This window comes from Tursiops truncatus, chromosome 4 (assembly GCF_011762595.2).
Source record: "Tursiops truncatus isolate mTurTru1 chromosome 4, mTurTru1.mat.Y, whole genome shotgun sequence".
In the NCBI taxonomy this organism is placed as follows: domain Eukaryota; kingdom Metazoa; phylum Chordata; class Mammalia; order Artiodactyla; family Delphinidae; genus Tursiops; species Tursiops truncatus.
Window position 1 is genome coordinate 97,430,873 of NC_047037.1, and position 23,912 is coordinate 97,454,784.

Consider the following 23,912-nt stretch of genomic DNA (forward strand, 5'->3'; position numbering starts at 1 on the left):
AGTATAATATTTGATTTCCAAATATTTGAAGATTTTCCTGATAGTTTTCTGCTATTAATTTCTAATTCAATTCTTTTTTGGTCAGAAAATATAATATGTATTTTTTCAATTCTCTCTAATTTATTAAGACTTATTTCATGTACCAGCATATAGTCTATCTTGGGCAATATTTAGTTTTCAATTATAAGGAATGTATATTCTACAATTATTGGATGGAATGTTCTGTGAATGTCAGTTAGGTCAAGCCATTTGATAATGTTCAAGTCATCAATATTATTTACTGATTTTCATCTACTTCTATTAATTACTGAGAAAAAAAAGTGTTAAAACCTCCAACTGTAATTGGGATCTTATCTATTTTTCCTCTGTTCATTATATTTTTGCTTCATGCATTTTGACACTTTGCTATTAGGTGAATACACATTTAGAATTTTTTTTTTTTTCTGATGAATGGACTCCTTTATCATTATGAAACATTCCTCTTTATCCTTAGTAATATTCCTTATTCTAAAATCTACTTTGTTTTCTTTTGATTAGTTTTCTTTCAATTAGTGCTTCATGGTGTATTTTTTACTATTAATCTATTTTTAAAATATTTAATATAGTTTATTGTGGACAGAATATCATTAGATCTTGCTTTTCTTATTATCTGATAATCTGTGCCTTTTAATTAGTGTTTAGACTATTTGCATTTAATGTAATTATACATTTGGTTTAAATCTACCATATATTTGTTTTCTAATCGTTTTATTTGTTCTTTGTTTATTTTTCTCTTTTTACATAGTTATGAAATACTTGAAACTGAATATGCCATTTTATTTCCACTATTGGCTTATTAGCTATACCACTCTGTTCAGTACATTATATTTTCTTTAGTTAATTATCTTTGTAAAAAAAATTATAAATTAGAGAAAACTTTTATTTATTTATTTGAAATTTCTGGCACTCTTCCTTTGTGTTTTTTACTTGCAATATTCTATTATTTTCCTCATGCCTGATGGAATTCCTTTAACATTTCTAATAATACAAGTCTGCTGATGATGACTTTTCTCTATTTTTTTGTCTAAAAATGTTTTAAATAATATATCTGCTAGATGTAGAATTCTAGATTAATTCTTTTTCTTTCAGCCTTTTGAAACATGTTGGTCCACTGTTTTCTCACCTCTACTTTTCTGATTAGAAGCTAATTGTCATTTGAATCATTTGTTCCATCATCCCAATACTCTGGGTGCTTTCAAGATTTTACCTTTATCTTCAATTTTCAGCAGTTTGGTTATGATGTACCTAGGTGTGGTTTTCTTTATATTTATCCATTTGGACTTTACTGATTTTTTGAATATGTAAATTTATGTCTTTACCAAATTTGGGAACACTTGGCCATTATTTTTTCAATATTGCTTCTGCTCCATTCTTTCTCTCCTATTGTCCTGGGACTACCATAACATGGAAGTTAGACTTCTTAATATTGTCAAACATGTCCCAGACACACACACACACACACACACACACACACACACACACACACACACACACACAATTTTCCCTCTCTGTTCTTCAGATAGCAATTACTCAATTCATTTTAATGTTAACCTGTGTTTTTTCTTTTTCGTCTCCATTCTGCTGTTAAATGAACCAATACAATGAACTTTTAAATTTCAGATATTTTATATTTTATTTCTAGAATTTTCTTTTGATTCTTTTTCATAGCTTCCATTTCTTTCCTAGATTTCTTTTTTCATTCATTATAACATTTTTTTTCTTTTTCTTGGCATGGTTATAATAGCTGCTCTACAGAGCCTGATAATTCTACCTTGGGTGCTGTCTCTTTTGATTTTTTTTTCCCTTGAGAATAAATCATATTTTTCTATTATTCCATATGTTGAGTAATTTTGGATTGGATCCTTGGGATTGTTGATATTATGTTGTGGATACTCTGGATTCTACTATATTAGTTCAAAAACAGTTTATTTTGTTTGTTTTTGCAGGCAATTACCTTGGTTGGACTCAGACTGAAAATTATGCCTTTTGGGTAACAGTTTAACCTTCAGTTCAATTCTGTTAATCTTAGCTAAGTGGCTTAAAGTAGGCTCCATTCATTCACAATTCATGGGTCATCCAGAGATTTTGGTAAAGTGTATGCACAGAGTCTGTGGCTCTCCCTCTGTATGTTCTGTTTTTCTGGGTGCCCCCTCACTTTCTAGCAGCTGTACTTTGACTATTCAGGCCTGAAAGATGGTATGTTTTCCATGAATTTTAGCCACTTCACATGGTACCAAGTATAGCTTGCTTTCAATCTAAATGCTGTATAAAAATTTTCTTTTTGTCCATGTTCCAGAATCTGTCTGCTGTTTTGCACTATCCAATTCTTTCACGTAATTTCTTTTGCATTTTGTCCAGAGTATATGGTTATTATCTGTAGGAAAGTCAACCTAGTAAGAATGTATTTGTCTATGCCAGAAGCAGAACTACTTCTATGCATGTCAGGGCTGGTTCTCAGTAAGACACAATGCGACCCCTATGCAGACCTCTTTTTCTTCATACTATCTACTTTTAGAAACTTTGTCCCCAAATTTCCAGCTGCCTCATCTTTCCCAGTTTTAATCTTCACCTCCTCAACTCAGGGAGGCCAACTGAATTCTCTCTGTATTCTCCCACCCTGTATTTATGTTTTGGTAATTGACTCCAGGCAGAAAGGCAATATAAATGTAGAGCTCACCTTAATTTTTCTTATTCTCAGGAATACCAATCCTGCATTTCCTGTTTTCCCGTGTGTGAAACAGTTGTTTCATATATTTTGCCCAGTTATTTACACCAGGAGGTTAAACTCAATTTTTTTTATTTCACCATGGCTAGCGGAAGAAGTTCTAAGTTCTGTGGATTTAGAATATTTGGAAAATATATAAAAGAGAAAATAAAATCATTCTAAAACCTAATCATCAACAGACAATTGCTGTTAACATATAGACATATTTCCTTGGAATTTGTGCAGTTTATTTCTAGACTTTATAACATTATAAATATATGTGTGTACATATATGTGTATATATAATAATTTAAATATAAATATGTATAATTATTGTTTATAATAATTTAAATATGTATAATTTATATAATATATATAAAATTTTAAACAGTTAATAAAAGATCATTTACAGATCCTATTTAGAAGACAATAGATTTAGGGTATGGTGACAACTAATATTTGTTCCTAGGTGGTCCCTTTTAATTAAGCAAAATTACTCAGGTCATTTAGTGTGACTTTTGACCATGCAAAAAAATATTTATTCAAGACACTTGGCAAGGTTTGCTCTGTGTAGCTCTGTTTTATGGAGATAGTTGAGGAAAGTTTCTCTTGGCAAAATGTCTCGTGCAAATAGTTTAGATACTTTTTGTAAGTGCTAAATAAAACTAGCAGAAATATTATATTTTATTATTATAAAAAGTAACAGGAGATTCCAGCCCAACTCTGGGATAAACTATTTGGTAGTAGACACAGGACCTGGACTTGACAAAGGAGTGGAATCCAAAGGGAAAGTTAGGAGAGAGCACTTCAGGGTGAACTTTCCTCCAGGGCTGCAGAATTTAGCCAGCGACACACAGGCCAACTGAAGCAGATTGGAGTTCAAAATATATTGCAGGAGAGCTTTTTATGTTTGTCCTTCAATTGCTGATCTATCTTCTGCCTTTTTGAATTTCTTTCCTTACTACTTTTGATAATGTGTTTTAAGTTTTTCTCCTGTCCTTTTATTTCCTTTTTCTCCTTCTCTTTCTTCTGTCTTTTTCATCTCATCTTGTTTAGCCAAGGCGTTGCAGATTTTTTCGCTTATGTCTTTCTGAATCTACTTAAAGGAAAACGTCTTCTTATATTTTAAAGAGGAGATCAAAAAATGTAATAAAAGTTTTGTTCTGTTTCTGTAGTATGTTGTTTTCAGAGGTTTATTCTTCTCTTCAGAATCTTGGGAAATTTATCCTTTCACTTGTGTTGTTTTCCCACAAATCACATGTTATCATCTTTCTGTTTACCTACCTCTCCTTAAACAAGGAAAACTGTATCAAGATCTAGTGTTTGTGAACAGACCAACAGGTAATTGCCTTTGTCTCTATGTTTTCTCTACTTAGATGTTACCCTCTTCTCAGATATACAGCCAAAGGCAGGTGATGAGTATGAATCAATCCAATTTCCACTGTCTTTCAGTTTTGCTGTACTGATTTGGGACCTTTTTATCAATGTGTAATATATGGCTAAGTGGATAGGGTATATAAAAAGAAAAAAATACAACTCCATGTTTGTATCGTTACAGTGGGGCTTAGATGACAAATGTGGTTTTCAAACTATAGTCATGAACTAATCAACATCAGAATGCAGAGCCTTAGGCCTAATCCCAGGCCACCTGCATCATAGTCTTTAGTGTGGGGAGGAGGAAGGCCTGCAAACCTACATTTTGAACAAGTTCTCCAGGTAAGTCCTACATACACTAAGAACATCTTCCATGAAGCTTTACTTGTAGGGACTCCACTACTCGGAATGCAACTCAGTACTGCTTGTCCATCCCTGCTTCTCAACTCAGTGTGGCCTCTCAATAGGTGAGATGTAGACCAAGAAATACTTACAGCTGCAGCTATAAAAAGGGCCTGCTTTTGGCCATCCCCCCGCAAAAACCAATATCACAGAGGAGAAGAGTCTGCCAAGTACTTGTAAGGTTTTTGTGTCCTCCCTACATCAATGAACAGACAACAGGGAGGACTAAAGAAATTATTTAATTACTTTTTTGGTGAATAGATTTGCTTTATTGCAGTTCCACTACATAAACATTCCACAGATTGTAATTTTCTCTTCAATTCCTTTGGTCTGAAAATTAGAGGAAATTCTGCCCAGGTTGTGACTGTGTTGCTGGGAGATTTTTCCCTTTTTTGTTCTCTGCATTCTCAATTTTCATAGCGGGTTAGAAGTGGCTATGTTAGAGCTTATTGGCTAGATGCCATTTGAAATCGGAAATTCTAATAGATATATAAAAACATTTGCTTATCATGGAGTAGAGTTGCAACAAATTCACCAATATTTCTTACAATTTTGCTTATATTCAAAAGTCTTTTTAAAAATACAGAAAATATTAAAAATAATATAACAAAGTTATACCCATTAATTGAAACTGACACTTATTAACATTCTGCCATATTTATTTAATAAATTTTTACAAAGTAAATAAAACAAAGATGAAGATGAAGTTACTTTTGCTCCCTATACCTGTTTCCATTCCCTTCCAATCTCACCACATACAGCCAGTGTTATACTTTAAATGGAGATCGTCGTAATCTATTTATTTAAAAAATATTCTATACATCCATAAACATATATATGTATATACACACACTTATATACAAGAACAATATATAATATTTTATGTAAATTTTTATTAACATGATTTATTACATGCTCTGTATTCTACCAGTTGCATTTCTTCCCCTCAATCTATGGTTGAGATGTAGCCATTTTGATATATTAATATCTGTTTAATTTCTTTTACTTCATAATATTCCTTTCTTTGTATATACTCATATTTATCAACTCCCTGATTTCTTCCAATATGTAAGATATTACAACAGTGCTGTAATAAACATTATTGTTTATGTTTCCTTGTGTGCTGTGCAAGAGTATTTTTAGGCTATAATCTTAGAAGTGGAATTTTGGGGGTAATACGGTATGCACATTTAATACTGCAAGATATTATCAGGTTTTTTTTCTTTCACACTTTTTGAACCACTTTTTACACCTATCATTAAGGCATGAAATTTTCTGTTTTTCTGAATCTTTGCCAAGAGTTGATAGGATCAGACATTGAATTTTTGTTAATATGATTGGTGAAAAAATAAGCCTTACTTGCAATAATTTTACCTCCACATGTGCAGGCTTCCATATTTAGTAAACTCATGTGTCCCAAGTACCTAAAACAGCACCTACGCTCAGTAGAGGCTCAGTAAATATTTTGTTGAATATATTTACTAATGAACTTGAGCATCTCCTCATATTTATTTGCCATTCAAATTTCTTTTTTGTGTATTGCCTGGTTTATTTCCTTTGCCCGTTTTTGTATTGAACTGTGTGTCTTTTTCTTATTGAGTTGTGGAAGCTCTTCATATGTTCCAGCTACTAATTTCTAGCTCTATATCTTGCAAACATCTTTATCCTTTTGACCCTTATGTGTTTTTTTTTAATTTAACGTATTTTATCATTAGAACAATTTTAAGTTTAAGGAAAAATAAATGGAAAGTAGAGAGTTTTCATATACCCTCTTAATCCCCCCAACAGTTGCCCTTATTGTTGACATCTTGCATTAATGTGGTACATTTATTATATTTGATGAGCCAATATAAATACATTCTTATTAACTAAAGTCCATAGTTTACATTAGAGTTCACTCTTTGTGTTGTACATTCTGTGGGTTTTGACAAATGTATAATGATATGAATTCACCATTACAGTATAATACACGATAGTTTCACTACCCTAACAATCTGTGTGCTCCACTGATTCATCCCTCCCTTCCTCCTCCCAAACTCCTGGCAACCACTAATCTCTTTGCTCTCTTCATAGTTTTGCTTTTTCCAGAATGTCACATAGTTGGAATCAACCAGCATGTAGCCTTTTCAAATTGGCTTCTTTCACTTAGCAATATACATTTAAGTTTCCTGCATGTCTTTTTGTGGTTTGATAGCTCATTTCTTTTATTAATGAATAATATTCCATTATATACATATATTACAGTTTATTTATACATTCATTTGTTGAAGGACATCTTGGTTGCTTTCAAATTTTGGCAATTACGAATAAAGCATTAATTTGGCAATTGTGAGTAAAACATATGTGTGCAAGTTTTTGTGAACATAATTTTTCATTTCATTTGGGTAAATACCAAGGAGCACAATTACTGGATCATTAGGTAAGAATGTGTTTAGTTTTGTAAGAAGCTGCAACTGTCTTCTGAAATTGCTGTATTATTCCTTATCTTTTAATTTTTATCATGTAGAAGTTTTAAATTTTGATTTAGTCAAATGTAACATTTTTATGGTTTATAATTTTTACTTTTTTACAACAAATCCTACTATATAATCATCAAAATATTCTATGAAATCTCTGTGGCTAATGATGTTAATTTTTATTTTTATATTAATTTCTTGAGCCTGGCATTCTCAGCCTTCTACATTCTGTCCCCAATCTAATATTTACTCTTATCTTCAAAATAACCCACCTACTCAGGCCAAACAGGTCTGCCTATTGACTCCAAAATGAGTCATGAGCAGCCCCACCTATAGTCTTTTGATAATGCTAGTTCTTCTGCCTGAAGAATTCATCTTTCTCTGTATCTAAGTTTAAGTTCAAGTTCTCTTCCTCCTTCAGACCTGAAGTTCAACTTCCCATTGTGGCCTCTTTTGACTTCCCTTCATTTGCTCTTAAGACTCTATTCATATTTTTCAGATCCAAGATGTGATATTCACATTTTGGCAAATAATTTGTAAATATTTTATTTACCAGTCTAAATATCAGAAATGACCAGTCATGGAGGAAAATACAGCATACTAGGGATTTTCTAGATGTATTTTATTTATTTATATATTGTAGGAACTCTTGACTTCTGATACTTACCCTAATTTATTCCTCCATTATAAATCATGTGGTGTTCTATCTATCTTGGAAAAGCAAAGTCTATATTTTATTTCTTATTAAAAATTATGCTTGGTTCAGACATTCATAATGAAATAATAATGTTTTGTGGTTGCAAAACATCTTCCATCTACTATCTATCACCACACAGTGCTCAGTGGATAGGAGATTCTCTCTATCAATCTATATATATACAGGTTTGGCCAGAGAGTTGTTTGTTCGGGTTTTTGTAAGATGTTATGGAAAAACCCGAATGAAATTTTTTGCCAACCCAATATATATATTTTGTGTGTGTGTGTGTGTGTGTGTGTGTGTGTGTGTGTATTTTTTTTCTTTATTCTTTCCCACATCAGTGACATTTCACACATACTTTGAGAAGCTACAGCCCAGGTGAGCCACAATAGAGAAATAGCCAGCATTCCTATTCTAGAGAAGCTTGTATTCTTGTATTCTTGGGTGTGATATATTACTTTCAGTTTAGATCTGATCTGTTCACATATTCCAACAAATTTCCTAATGAAGTTCCAGTCTTCAGACTGTTTCCACCACAATCTCCCCACACCCAGACTCTGCCTTCTACCAGAAAGATTGAAGAGATGTAGAGCCATGCTATCCATTAAGTGTGTATTTGGGTGGAGAAAAAATGATTCAGTAATATCAGTATGCTTGATATTCAACTGATTTTTCCAGCTATGATAGGCATTTCTAAAGGAATGTATCCTTGTAAAATTTTTATAAATATTTATCAAAAACATTCTGCTATCTCTAAAACAAAAAGGATAGTGATCTACCCCCACCTACCTCCCCCCACCAACAGAATGTCATGGCCCTGGGTAAACTATGAAGTTAAAAAGATCATGTCCCTTAAAAGATTGGACACATTTTCTGAGATAATAAGAAATTCTGATGAAAGCATAGAGTAGGACACAGTCAGGATGACATGAATGACATCATTCACCAAGGTCAAAGAACTTGAAATATCACAGAGCAGACTCTCTATCTTCTCCAAGTTTTGTTATTATTCTGTTGTTTTCCTCTTGAAAAATGCATGCCTGACGATGATGATGATGATGATGATGATCCTTTTTAGAGAGGGAGGTCACAAGGATAAGTATTTATTAATATTAAATAATGCTGTATATTGATAGAATTATTGCATCATTGACTCTTTTGCTTATTTTCTCATAGTTTTAATTTTAGTTATTAAAATTTTTAAAAACCCACATAACAGAATATCATGGAGTTACATCTTTCACCTGAGTTAGGATCCGAAGTGGAGAATGTAGAGGATGAAATTTTTATGAAGTCAAAATTATCCTAAGTCTCTTAGGAAGGTGCACATTGAGGATCAATATAGCATATCTTGAGTAGTCCAATGCAGTTCATTTTTCCTCCAGCATTGGAACAGGTCATTTATGTGCTGGTCAAGCACTAGGTAAGGCAGTTAGCTTGTATTTAGGTTGTATAAAAAATTGTGTTTTAACACTATGTGTTTATTACACAATCTAAATCTACTAAGGATATATGCTAAATCTAGTAAGGATTGCATTTTTTTTCCCCACAATCTTAACCTAGTAAGCAGAGATACACTGTGAGTGTCGAACTGAAACTAGCAGAGGAAATGGCAGAGTTCAGACTCTCATATCATGCTCATGCTATGTAACATGTTATTGTTGAGTGGAAGAATAGATGGACTTGATGAGTTTGGGTTTTGTTGTATTTGTTTTGTCTTGGCTTCTTGTACAGTCTGTATAGTAGTAGTACCTGTATAGTAAATTTGTGTAAGTTAAATAATGAAATTTATAAGTTCATAAAAGTGATAAAATTGTCACCAAAAATTTAGGAGACTAAAAATGTCTTTATTTGATATTCAGTGTCTGCTGTTGACATTCAACAACTGAATTATATGTCTCTGTCATAAATTGGCTTGAAATATCTTACCTATAGCCTACCTCTCCAGCTTACCCTGCCAACTTCCTCTCATACCATAAGCTCCAAAATTACCGAACTACTTTCTGCAGTTGCCTAAAAGACCGTGGCTTTCTAGTCTTATGTGCCTTTGTATGTGCTGTTTCCACTCCTCAGAGTCCTGATTCTTTCTTATTTCCTCAACCTAAGCCCACCTGGAGAAATACTACTCATTCTTTCAGAACCAGATCAAGCCTTGCTGCCTCAGTGAAATCTTCCTTTATTCTGTATTATCACTGCACTCAATATATACTTCAGTGGGACATTTGTTGTGCTGAATTTACTTTTATGTCTATCTCTTCAATTAGATCATCTCTTTAAGGGCAATGTTTGAAATACTCATTTTGTATCCTCTGCATTAACATGGACTCAGTATACACTCCAAAATATGGTTATTCAATGAATAAATAATTCATAGATGTTTATTCTCAGGATATGAGGAACCAAAAAAATGATGGAGGCTGATTTAGTATGGGTAATCCAAGCTCAAATACCTTTTTCTCTCAGTTTATGTTGACTCTCTCCATGCTTTTACATGTTCACACCTCAGATGAAGCCTGGCTATAGAATCCCCATAGGAGATGATATCTATTAAAAGAAGAGAAACCACCATGTGTTTTCCAAGAACATTCCCTGGAGAGTTCTTAGTACTTTTGCTGCAAATCCTCCACACTCTTATGTGCCAGTGACCTGGCAGTCATCTTTGCTATCAGTTAAAACTGCACAGTTTAACTCAAAATTCAATAAAAAGCTAATTTCCCACTCATACTGGGACGTAAGCCCAGTACCAGTAGGGAATCTGGAGTAGGGAGGGAAGCTCTGCTCCCTCCCTCCCTCAATGAGCTTACTGGATTTTTTTTTTTTTCTAAAGAAGATGTTGGGGGTAGGAGTTAATTAATTAATTAATTAATTTTTGCTGTGTTGGGTCTTTGTTTCTGTGCGAGGACTTTCTCTAGTTGTGGCAAACGCAGGCCACTCTTCATCGCGGTGTGCGGGCCTCTCACTATCACGGCCTCTCTTGTTGTGGAGCACAGGCTCCAGACGCGCAGGCTCAGTAGTTGTGGCTCATGGGCCTAGTTGCTCCGCGGCATGTGGGATCCTCCCAGACCAGGCTCAAACCCGTGTCCCCTGCATTAGCAGGCAGATTCTCAACCGCTGAGCCACCAGGGAAGCCCTGAGCTTACTGGATTTTAAAGATAAAACATTGCATGATGAAGGGAAGATGTCTTCCCTACCCTACATCTTCTGACATTTCCCATCACTTTATAAGCTAGGATTGTAAAGTGATAATATTAGAGGTGGCTTCATTTCTTCCTAGCCATTCCTATAAGTATTTAAAATTGAATGTACTTTTTTATTCACTTGAATTAAAAAATATAAATATTGCTAAAATAAGAGCATATACATAACTAGTATTAAAATAACCCATTCTAATTGTAGAATATTCTAATTGATTGTCGTTTCAGAAATTATGTTCTTTAAAGCCTCTATTGGCATCTAAGAAAAAAGAACAGGCCTAAAGAGATGTTATGACTTTGCTTAAGATCACCCAGCCATATTTAATTACTGGAGTTCAACCAGTTCTTGTGAGCTTCAGACTAGTGCTCTCTGTTTTAAAATGTGATGAAATTTAGGGTGGGATTGAAATAAACACCAATAATTTGGTACAATAGAAGATTATTAAAAATAATTTGGGGCCATAACTTAGAAATGATACACATTCTCATCAGAGAGTATGTGTATAAATAAAGTAGATGGAAGTTAGAAATGCTATTGGTGTGTAGCCAAAGGAAAATTACTATCAAGTGTAGAGTAGTGTAAGTTAAATAAATAAATCCTGTTAAGATGTCTAGATCCTCAAGTGGCTCAGTGCCAGCTATCATTTTTAAAATCCTTTTTATTAACTCATTAATTGTTGAGTAACACATAATGAGAAATGACCAAGATTAAAAATAGGTAAAAGTGGGCTTCCCTGGTGGCGCAGTGGTTGGGAGTCCGCCTGCTGATGCAGGGGACGCGGGTTCGTGCCCCGGTCCGGGAAGATCCCACATGCCGCGGAGCGGCTAGGCCCGTGAGCCATGGCCGCTGAGCCTGCGCGACTGGAGCCTGTGCTCCGCCACAGGAGAGGCCACAACAGTGAGGCCCGCGTACTGCAAAAAAAAAAGGGTAAAAGTAATATTCTCATGAAGATAGTAATTTTTTCCCAGGTAATAACTGTTCTTGTTAACACACAAAAATCCTTTGCATGTTTAAGTTATGTGGAATCTCTCTATCCTAGGGCCTTAAAATCCTAGACTACTACATGGATGATTGTAATTTAGGGCCATGAGGTTTTAGTTGCCTACACTTGCCTTACACACTTAGAGAATTTTGTCCTAAAGTTGCCAACCAAGTCAGATATTAGTATATTGTCTTAGCAATTGTCTTACAGCCAAGAAGTACTCTGCTGATTCTGTTCCTAACAGCTGGATTCACCACATGAAAAGTGACCAAAGGAAATAGTTCATGTCTGAAAAATGTATACAAAAATATTACCACATGAAAAGTGACCAAAGGAAATAGTTCATGCCTAAAAAATGTATACAAAAATATTACATTTATTAATTTCTTTTAGAAGTATGTGTAAACTAGACATCAGTTAAAATCATCAGTGGAAATTTCTTTTTATGCTGGGCCAGTCTAAGGAAAAATTGATGACCAGCAGTCTTTTGTCTGCCTTCTTGTACCCTTCCACATCTCAAACATCTCATGCCACCCCAGAATTTCTAAAATCCTGAATTATGGAAACTTACCAGAGCCTAATTTCCTGCCTTGATTCTTTTATCAGAATTTCTACATCCCATATCAAAACATACTTCCCTGCATCTCACCTACTCAAAGTTCTGGTAGTACAATAAAAATTGTTCTTGAATTCATGTATTATTTTCTCATGTATTTCTCACATAAGTTTACATTTAACCAAAGTGTTATGCAGGTACAATCCCTTTTTCCAAACTGGTATAGTCAATACCAGTGATTTCTGGCAGGCCAGAGGGGATAAGGTATATACGGGATATCAGTTGCTCTTATATCAGACTACATAGGGAAATCCCTACCTGAGGGATGTTGCATTGTACTAGTCAGGGTTCTCCAGAGAAACAGGACCAATGGAATAAATATTTATAAAAAGATTTATTATAAGGAATTGGCTCATGTGATTATGGAGGTTGAGAAGTCCCCGGATCTGCAGATAGAAAGCTGGAGACCTTGGAGATTTGATGGTATAGTTCCAGTCTGAAAGCCTGCAGGCTCATGACCCAAGAAGAGCTGGTTTTTCATTTTATGTCTGAAGGCAGAAAAAGACCAATGTCCTAGCTCAAGTAGTCAGGAGGAATTTCCTCTTACTTGGCCTTTTTGTTCAATTCCCATCTTCAGTTGATTAGATTAGGCCTACCCATGTTAGGGAGGATAATCTGCTTTACTCAGTCTACTGAGTCAAATATTAATCTCTTGTGGAAACAGCCTCACAGACACACCTGGAATAGTGTTTGATCAAAATGTCTGGGCACCCTGTGGGCCCAGTCAAGTTGATAAATAAAATTAACCACATGTATTCAAAGGATTAGTTTTTTTGTTTGTCTGTTTGTTGGTTTGTTTTTCCCCCCACTTTTATTAAGATATAATTGACATATAATACTATTAGTTTAAGGTATATAATATGATGATCTGATATATATATATATATATATATATATATATATATATATATATATATATATTACAAAATGATTACTACAACAAGGTTAATATCCATCACCTCACAGTTACAATTTTTTTTCTCAAAGGATTAGTTTTAATCTGTGAGATTCTAGAGAGCAGAACATGGAATAATGGACAAATTTCATGGGAGGCCCATCTGGACTCATTATAGGAAGAATTTATAACTGCTGCAACCCTATAAAAAAGACTGTTTTGTAAAAGAATAACCTTCTAGATCTTCAAGCCAAAGCTGATCTGTAATGAATGCTTAGAAGAGGTTCCTGCTTTGAGTGAAGTTTGGATTGCATACCCACCTGAGATCCAGAGAGCTATGATACGCTCAATATTTAGGAGGCCAGTCTTATTTTTATATGATCTCAGCCAACCCTCTTTTCTCCATATCACAACCAGACGAATCTCTTTTAAATGCTTATCTGATTGTGTAGGTGATTTGTTAAGGAAGTTCTTCCAGGAGAAGTTGACGAGGAATAGCAAGGAGGCAAGTGAATGCAACCTCAACCTGTCTCCCAGGTGGGCTAAAACAGAAATTACATCCCAGAGCTGATCCTATAAGCTGTGAGCTATGCTGAAACCCAATATCTCCTAGGCATCCCCAGCTCTCTGCACCTGTTGGCAGAGCAGCTCAAGTCACCCAAGAACAGTCCCCTGAAGCAAGGTGCAGGAGTAAGCATTTGGGAGCACTATACAGAGGAGCTGGGGAATGGATGCACAAAAAGAAAACATAAAAGGACTCTGAAGGGGTCTAGACAGATAATCAACGGTGCTCTCATCATGTTTCATTTTACTCTGGAATGGTCTAAGACCTCAAATGTCAATTGTGCTGAGGTTGAGAAACCCTGCAGATCACATGAATGGATCAATCAATGAAACAATCAACCGCTCAAAATCTTACTATTAAGGACAATTCCCATATTTCATTTTACAGGAAAAAATTCTTCCATGCTATATAATATTAGACTGGCTCTTTATGTGAAGATTTCACTTGTTTATTCTAGAAATATATATCAGTCAGTGTCCCTGAGCTATAAGGAACTTCTGTGTTGCTAAGTTTGTTGGCTTTTGCTTTGTTTTGTTTTTTTCAAACAGTCTGATAGTTGAAAAAACTTGGGAGGTGGGGAAATGGGATTCCATTCAGTTTTATGTTTTTCTGGAACAGAGCAATAAAAGTAAGATTAATGTCTTGCTGACTGTTTAACTGCCAACATTGCCACCTGCTATCATGAGGCAATAAGCAGCCTTGTTGGCATCCTTGTGCTTGGTGAGAAAACAAAGGGATGATGAATAGCCAGTACCCCAAATCCAACGCAGTGCACAGCAGTGGCTGGCACAAGATGAAATGCTTGCTAAGGAAATAGAATGGCAAGTTGAAGCTCCTAGACCATTGATCAAATTTGTCTGTAGCCAACAGTGTTTTGCTTTTGACTGCTAGAATCTCACTACCCTTCCTGATTCAAAAAGAAACCAAGGACCTTTCATCTGTTTATACAGACCATGGGTAACTACAAACAGAACTGTACAGTCATTCCTTTGGAGCCTAGGCATTCGCGTACTTCCCCTGTCTATAAGCCAAGAAATGAATGTGTTCACTGTGTTTTATTGCCCTGTGGGATCTTGTTACAGATTTACTAGTGGTATGACTTAACCTATATTTCCAACCTGCAGATGGAAGAAAGTTTAAAACCAGTAGTTCCTGTTATTGTTAATAGAAACTGGGACTTTTCTCACCCCATTCATTAATGTAGAAAGACCTCTCCAAAGACTCATCAATTTCACTTTACAGACTTAACTGAAAAACTGATTAGCCCACAGAGTGAGTAGTCATACTTTGTAAAGTACATCTTAGTAGATGGGAAAACTCAGCATTCATAGTTGTTAAATAGAAAAAAGCTAATACCAGTAAGGGAGAATATGTCTCCATTGTAACTCCTTCCATAAGTCTCAAAATAAAGGCTATGTATTCAGAAGGGTTTGAGTCCACCAATTAATGTAATAGGTATTGCATCATTTTCACAATGCTATCTGGCCCTTCTAGATGACGTTCTTCTGTGCCAAATCACATTCTTTTATTGCAGTTATCATACCATTTTATTATTGCTATCATTATTGAAATGTCTTTTTTTTGGATTTTTAGATCCTTGAAGGCTGTGACTTCTGTCTTATTATTTACTTAGCTATAGCCTGTAGTATAGTATACATATAATAAATGTTCAGTAAGCATATATTAATGATGAGTGAATTAATAAATGAAAAATATAAAGCAAAAGATTGAAATTAATCCTCAAGCTCCTTTACTGCCTGTGGTAGACAGAATTCTAAGATGAACCCAATGAATATGATGAGATATCACTCTGTGATTATGTTATATAGAAAAAGAGGTGACTGAAAATGTAATTGAGTAATTTTAATTACAGATTTAACTACTGCAGATTTTTATTTTAATTACTGAACATTTTACAGATGTACTTATGTTACTGAGCAGTTGACTGAGTTAATCAAAATAGAGATGATCTGAGTGGGCCTGAGCCTACTCAAGTAATCACATGAGCCCTGTGAATTTGAATTTAGAGGTCAGAGACAGAAATCAGAAACTGCAAGAAGCAGAGATCTTCTTTTGCTGAGCTTGAGTGAGCAACTGCCCTGTCATAGAGAGGGCCATGTATCAGGCATGGTGAACATCCTCCAGAAGCTGAGATCAGCCTTCCCTGACATCAATCAAGAACACAAGGACCTTAGTCTTACAATAGCAAGAAACTGAATTCTGTATGAGGGCTGGGAATTTGCATGTTTTGTTCACTGATGTATCCTCAGAGCCAAGAACAGTGTCTGGCACATAGTAGACTTTTCATAAATACTTGCTGAATGAATCAGTGGTTTTTCAACTGGATTAAATTGCTTGTTATATTCTGTTGCCGTACCGATTGCAGTTGTAAGGAGTAGGGAAAGTGAAAAGTAGAATCATTTTCCTTGAGGAATTTACATTCTGTTATTTTTCTTATAAAATAGAGATTAACACATAGAAAAGGACAACCTGAACAACACTGCCGTCCTTCTCCCAGTAGACTATTGAGTGCTATAGAGGGAATATCATGAACATTATTGTCAGACAAACTTGAGTTTGTACCCAGGTTCAGTGACTTACTGGCTGGCCTTACATAGACAACCCCAGTTCCTCATCTGTTGATGGGGATTAATAATACTTACCTTGTAGGTTTGTTGCAAGGTTTAGAAGCAATACACACACACACACACACACACACACACACACACACACGTGGGGTGTTCAATAAGTAGTAATGTTATTTTTGGACTGATTTAATGCATGCCAGTACTTTATTCTTCATATTTTATTATTCCCTTAAATAAAATAAGTTTTTAGTGTGAATAGGCATTGGTTGATTTCTTTTGGAAATGTTTATATGTGTTGTTTTAGATCCATACCTGAAAGGTTTTCTTTATAATAGGTGCCCATAAAGGTTAAGTTAGAGTTCAATCAATGTGGAACACAGACCTTAATAGGTAATAATAGGTGCGGTGTGGAGTAATGGGTGATATATTGGACTAGGGATTGGAAATGTGGATTCCAGGCTCGTCAGCATGACCTTAGCAAATGATACCACTTCCCTCTGCAGAAAACTTGAATGGCTCCAAAATAAAATCAAAATTCCTACCCTATGACAAAAGGGGTTTCTGCCTTTGGCCCTGAGGTTTAGAAGACCTCACTCTAACCCTAATTTGTCTATGCCTCTCCCCATGAGGCAATGAGTTTGTGGGCTTTAAGGGATGTGCCCACCCGGAACCTGCATCTGTCTACCTTTGAGATCACATTCAAGGTAGCTGGAATCCAGGTCTCAGTATTTCTGGTCCAAATGGGCCTGAGTCCACTTCCAAGGCCTACATGGTCCTTTACCTGGAGTTGGTCCTACATGAGATGGCCTCCAACTCCATGGAAACCTCTTCCCAACCACTTTTCTCCCTCAGAGTTTGCTAATGTTTTCTCTGCTAGAACACTCCCAACTTTCACATTTCCTGATCTGCCAATCAGAATGAGTTGCTTATTCCTCAACTACACATGTTTTGCATCTCTGTGTTGTGTTTTGGCTACTTAGATTATAAGCTTATGGCAAGCAAGTTTTCCTTGTTCATGTTGGTGTTCTCTACAGTTACATATTTCAGGGCTTTGCACCCAGGAAACATCTGGCAAATTAAAGAACAGAAATTTTCTGAGCCTTAGTTTCTCACCTCTAAAAAGCAGAGTCTTACATAGATTATTTCTAAGGTTATTTCCAGGTCTAGCATTTTCAGTGCTGTATATGAAAATCTTATAAGATTCTAGTGACCAGAAAAATAATAGTTAAATACATAGTATCATAGACTTCTAGAAACTATTTTATCTCAGAAAGTGGGAGTCATTGTAAGAATTCCACCTTCAACATCCTGGAAAGACAATCACCAGCCTGATTTGAAGATATCCAGGAATAAAGAGTTCACCGGCTTGTAAGTCAGAATTTTACTTTGTTTCTCCTTGAAATGAGAACAATCAGAAAGTCTTTCCTTATATGGAGTCTAATGCAAGTACACGTTTATCTAGACCAAACATTACCATTTTGGTGTTGCTATTGTGACACGCATCCAGACATCTTCCCTTTCTTGTGGTCCTCAAAATGAGCACATTACAATCCCTAACTCCACTTCCAAATGTTGTACGACCGGTACTGAAGACAATGAAATTAGGAATGCCCCTGCCAAGTCCTTTGTCATCTGTGAAAACATCCCAGTGTAATAGTTTCACTACGTTCTTTTTGCTCACAGGGGCAACACAATGTTGGGTCATACTGAGTTTATAGTCAAGTAAACCCTCTAGATTTTGTTCATAGAAATTGCTGTTAAGCCAGGTGTCTCTTATCCTGTGAGATGATCTTGGAGCCCAATAATTCAACCTGTCATAATATTTTTAAAACTTGATTCAGTCATGCATCATATTAACCATCTCTCCCAGCTATGTCTTGACTGCAAATGCTATAAGCAGGCCCTCTTGTCTTCATTTAAATTATTAGGAAAAGTGTTGATTGAACACAAGGGACCTAAGTATAAAACCCTGCAGCATGCCACCAGAACACTGTTTCCCAAATTATATTCAACAAGATTCTAGTTCTATGAGATGCTACAAGAGAAAAAGGAAAAAATTTCCATGATCAGATAAGTTTGAGAAAACACCACATACTATATGCTCTTTCTTGGGAAGTCACAGTGCATATTGCACATTGTAAAGTGCAGTAATGAGAAGTCCTGTTTAACTTCAACTAACCCAACTTTTCCCAAGCTTATTTGTGTGTGGAAACCTGGTTGGTAGTGGTTGTGTTGTTTGGTTGTTTTTAACATCCTGCCGTATTCCTGGAAAATACTTTAAGATACACTCCCTTACAACCCCAATAACATGATTTAGAATTTTACCATGAAGGATGCAAATTAGTAGGTATATAGTTTCAAACATTTATTTTACCCTTTGTGAGCTTTAGGATGAGGCTTTTTCCCCTCTGTACTAGTCAACATGATTCCTTGATGCTTGTATGATTGCAAGCTGTTTTAACACTCTGAGCTACATAGATCGCTCCATTAATGTATTTTCCTTAGTCTATCTTGTGCCTCATTTTTCTTCTTCATGTTTCTTCTTTTTTCAGCTTGAAAGAAATTTCTCTTTATATAAAAGTTGGAAACAAACATTAACAGTTTAGTCTTTTACTAACATTGCTCTGTCTCACCCAAATGAATTTGACGCTTCATGTTCTTCTCAATTTGGAAAGAGCAAATTGTAATTTTTAAAAAGTCATTTAAACTCTACATTCTATTTTTTGTACTCCACAGCCTATTTTGGACTTTGACAGTTTTAATGGGTTTATGGTACTTTTGTTTTCATTTTTGGTTATACACTGTTTATTCTGTCTTTTGTACATGTCTTATTAAAATATGATCTCATCCCAGACAGTACCTAAGGCTCCACTTTTTGTTTATAAAAATATAATCAAAGACTGTATTATCAGAGTGTCATTGTTATTCTTCCATCTCTCTGAAGCAATCTTCCCTTTTAGAATCCCTGTCCATGTGGTCATACCTAATTTGTCTTAAACTTTTTGAGATGTGCTTTCCTGAAGTCCTGGGTAGATGTCTGGCTGTCTCCCAGCATTCCTTTCCACAGCTTTATTATTAATTCCGAGAACATTGCTCACATTCTCCAAAGTTGTTATTACTCTCATTGGCTCAATCAGTTTGTCTTTGTTGTAAGGAATTAAGTTTAAAGTAGTATTTCCTCTTGCCTACTTCTGGACTGATTGAGAGATGAAATTACTGTCATAGCATATCAAGTTAATCAGGTAAGACTGATCTCCTCATTAAATATATAATAAGTGTGTACTATGTGCCAGGCAAAGTTCTTGCTGGGGGGAAGATGGCAGAGAAGAGGACAGAAAGAGCAGACACAGTAAATGAACAAAAACTAGATATCAGAATAATCTCAGCTAATGATAGGCTATGTGAATAAAATAAAATATCATAATACAATACAAAGTTATGAGTCAGGAGTACACCAATTTAAATTAGATGCTTCGGGGGGACCTTCAACATGGTAGAGGAGTAAGACGTGGAGATCACCTTCCTCCCCACAAATACATCAGAAATACATCTACATGTGGAACAACTCCTACAGAACACCTACTGAACACTGGCAGAAGACCTCAGACCTCCCAAAAGGCAAGAAAATCCCCACATACCTGGGTAGTGCAAAAGAAAAAACAGAGACAAAATAATAGGGATGGGACATGCACCCCTGGGAGGGAGCTGTGAAGGAGGAAAGGTTTCCACACACTAGGAAGTCCCTTCACTGGTGGAATTAGGGGTGGCAGCAGGGGAGGAAGCTTCAGAGCCACGGAGGAGAGCGCAGCAACAGGGGTGCAGAGGGCAAAGCAGAGAGATTCCCGCACAGAGGATTGGTGCTGACCAGCACTCACCAGCCCGAGAGGCTTGTCTGCTCACCCGCCGGGATGGGTGGGGGTTGGGAGCTGAGGCTCGGGCTTCGGAGGTCGGATCCCAGGGAGAGCACTGGGGTTGGCTGCATGAACACAGGCTGGAGGGGGCTAGTGCACCACAGCTAGCTGGAAGGGAGTCCAAGAAAAAGTCTGGACCTGCCTAAGAGACAAGAGACCATTGTTTCGCGGTGCTCAAGAAGAGGGGATTCAGACCACTGCCTAAACAAGCTTCAGAGACGGGCACGAGCGGCGGCTATCAGCTCGGACCACAGAAATGGGGATGAAATGCTAACGCTGCTTCTGCAGCCACCAAAAATCCTGTGTGAAAGCACAGGTCACTATCCACACCCTCTTGGAAGCCTGTGCAGCCCACCACCGCCAGGGTCCTGTGATCCAGGGACAATTTCCCTGGGAGAACACACGGTGCACCTCAGGCTGTTGCAACACCATGCTGGCCTCTGTAGCCTCAGGCTCGCCCCGCACTCTGTGCCCCTCCCTCGCCCCCCACCCCCCACCCCCGGCCTGAGTGAGCCAGCTGCTCCTTTAACCACGTCCTGTCTGAGCAAAGAACAGATGCCCTCGGGCAACCTACACGCAGAGGCAGGGCCAAATCCAAAGTTGAATCCCAGGAGCTGTGCGAACAAAGAAGAGAAAGGGGAATCTCTCCCAGCAGCCTCAGGAGCAGCGGATTAAATCTCCACAATCAACTTGAGGTACCCTGCATCTGTGGACTACCTGAATGGACAAGGAATCATCCCAACTTGACAAGGACTTTGGGAGCAACGTTATTTTTTTTCCCCTTTTTCTCTTTTTGTGAGTGTGTATGCGTATGCTTCTGTGTGTGATTTTGTCTGTATAGCTTTGCTTTACCATTTGTCCTAGGGTTCTGTCTGTCCGTTTTTTTGTTTGTTGGTTTGTTTGCTTTAGTAGAGTTTTCAGCGCTTGTTAACATTGGTGAATTTGTTTTTGGTTTCGTTGTTCTTTCTTTCTTTCTTCTTTTTAAAATTACTTAAAAATATCTTTTTAATAATTATTTTTTGTTTTTTATTTTAATAACTTTTTTTGTTTATTTTATTTTATCTTTTTCTTCTCCCTTTTATTCTGAGCTGTGTGGGTGACAGGCTCATGGTGCTCCAGCCAGGCATCAGGGCTGTGCCTAAGAGGTGGGAGAGCCAAGTTCAGGACATTGGTCCACCAGAGATCTCCCAGCTCCACATAATATCAAATGGCAAAAATCTCCCAGAGATCTCCATCTCAACACCAAGACCCAACTCCACTCAACGACCAGCAAGTTACAGTGCTGGACATCCTATGCCAAACAACTAGCAAGAAAGGAACACAACACCATCCATTAGCACCAAGGCTGCATAAAATCATAATAAGGCCACAGACACCCCAAAACACACCACCAGATGTGGACCTGCCCAACAGAAAGACAAGATCCAGCCTCATCCACCAGAACACAGGCACTAGTCCCCTACACCAGGAAGCCCACACACCCCACTGAACCAACCTTAGCCACTGGGGGAAGACACCAAAAACAACGGGAAATACGAACCTACAGCCTGAGAAAAGGAGACCCAAAACACAGTAAGATAAGCAAAATGAGAAGACAGAGAAACACACAGCAGATGAAGGAGCAAGGTAAAAAGCCACCAGACCTAACAAAGAGGAAGTAGGCAGTCTACCTGAAAAATAATTCAGAATAATGATGGTAAAGATATCCAAAATCTTGGAAATAGAACGGAAAAAATACAAGAAACGTTTAACAAGGACCTAGAAGAACTAAAGAGCAAACAAACAATCATGAACAGCACAATAAATGAAATTAAAAATTCTCTAGAAGAGATCAATAGCAGAATAACTGAGTCAGGAGAACAGATAAGTGACCTGGAAGATGAAATAGTGGAAATAACTACTGCAGAGCAGAATAAAGAAAAAAGAATGAAAAGAATTGAGGACAGTCTTAGAGACCTCTGGGACAATATTAAATGCACCAACATTGGAGTTATAGGGGTCCCAGAAGAAAAAGAAAAAAAGAAAGGGGTTGAGATAATATTTGAAGAGATTATAGTTGAAAACTTCATTAATGTGGGAAAAGAAGTAGTTAATCAAGTCCAGGAAGTACAGACAGTCCCATACAGGATAAATCCAAGGAGAAACATGCTAAGACACATATTAATCAAACTATTAAAAAATAAATACAAAGAAAAGAAACTAAAAACAGCAAGGGAAAAACAAGAAATAACATACAAGGGAATCCCCATAAGGTTAACAGCTGAACTTTCAGCAGAAACTCTGCAAGCCAGAAGGAAGTAGCAGGAAGTACATAGTTAAAGTGTTGAAAGGGAAAAACCTACAATCAAGATTACTCTATCCAGCAAGGATCTCATTCAGATTTGATGGAGAAATTAAAATCTTTACAGACAAGCAAAAGCTAAGAGAATTCAGCACAACCAATCCAGCTTTACAACAAATGCTAAAGGAACTTCTCTAGCAGGAACCACAAGAGGAGAAAAAGACCTACAATAAAAAACCCAAAACAATTAAGAAAATGGTAATAGGAACATACATATGGATAATTACCTTAAAGGTAAATGGATTAAATGCTCCAACCAAAAGACAGAGACTGGCTGAATGGATACAAAAACAAGACCTATATATATGCTGTCTACAAGAGAGACGGACTTCAGACGTAGGAACACATACAGACTGAAAGTGAGGGGGTTGAAAAAGATACTCCATGCAAATGGAAATCAAAAGAAAGCTGGAGTAGCAATTCTCATATCAGACAAAATAGATTTTAAAACAAAGAATATTACAAGAGACCAAAAAGAACACTACATAATGATCAAGGGATCAATCCAAGAAGAAGACATAACAATTGTAAATATTTATGCACCCAACGTAGGAGTACCTCAATACATAAGGCAAATGCTAACAGCCATAAAAGGGGAAATCGACAGTAACACAATCATAGAGAGCACTTTAACACCCCACTTTCACCAATGGACAGATCATCCAAAATAAAAATAAATAAGGAAACACAAGCTTTAAATGATGTATTAAACAAGATGGGCTTAATTGATATTTATAGGACATTCCATCCAAAAAAAAAAAAAACAGAATACAATTTCTTCTCAAATGCTCATGGAACATTCTCCAGGATAGATCATATCCTGGGTGACAAATCAGGCTTTGATAAATTTAAGAAAATTGAAATCATATCAAGTATCTTTTCCAACCACAATGCTATAAGACTAGATATCAGTTACAGGAAAAATCTGTAAAAATACAAACACAAACACATGGAGCCTAAAGAATACACTACTAAGTAACCAAGACATTACTGAGGAAATCAAAGAAGAAATCAGAAAATACCTAGAAACAAATGACAATGAAAACACAATGGCCCATAACCTATGGGATGCAGCAAAAGCAGTTCTAAGAGGGAAGTTTATAGCAATAGAATCCTACCTAAAGAAACAAGAAAAATCTCAAATAAA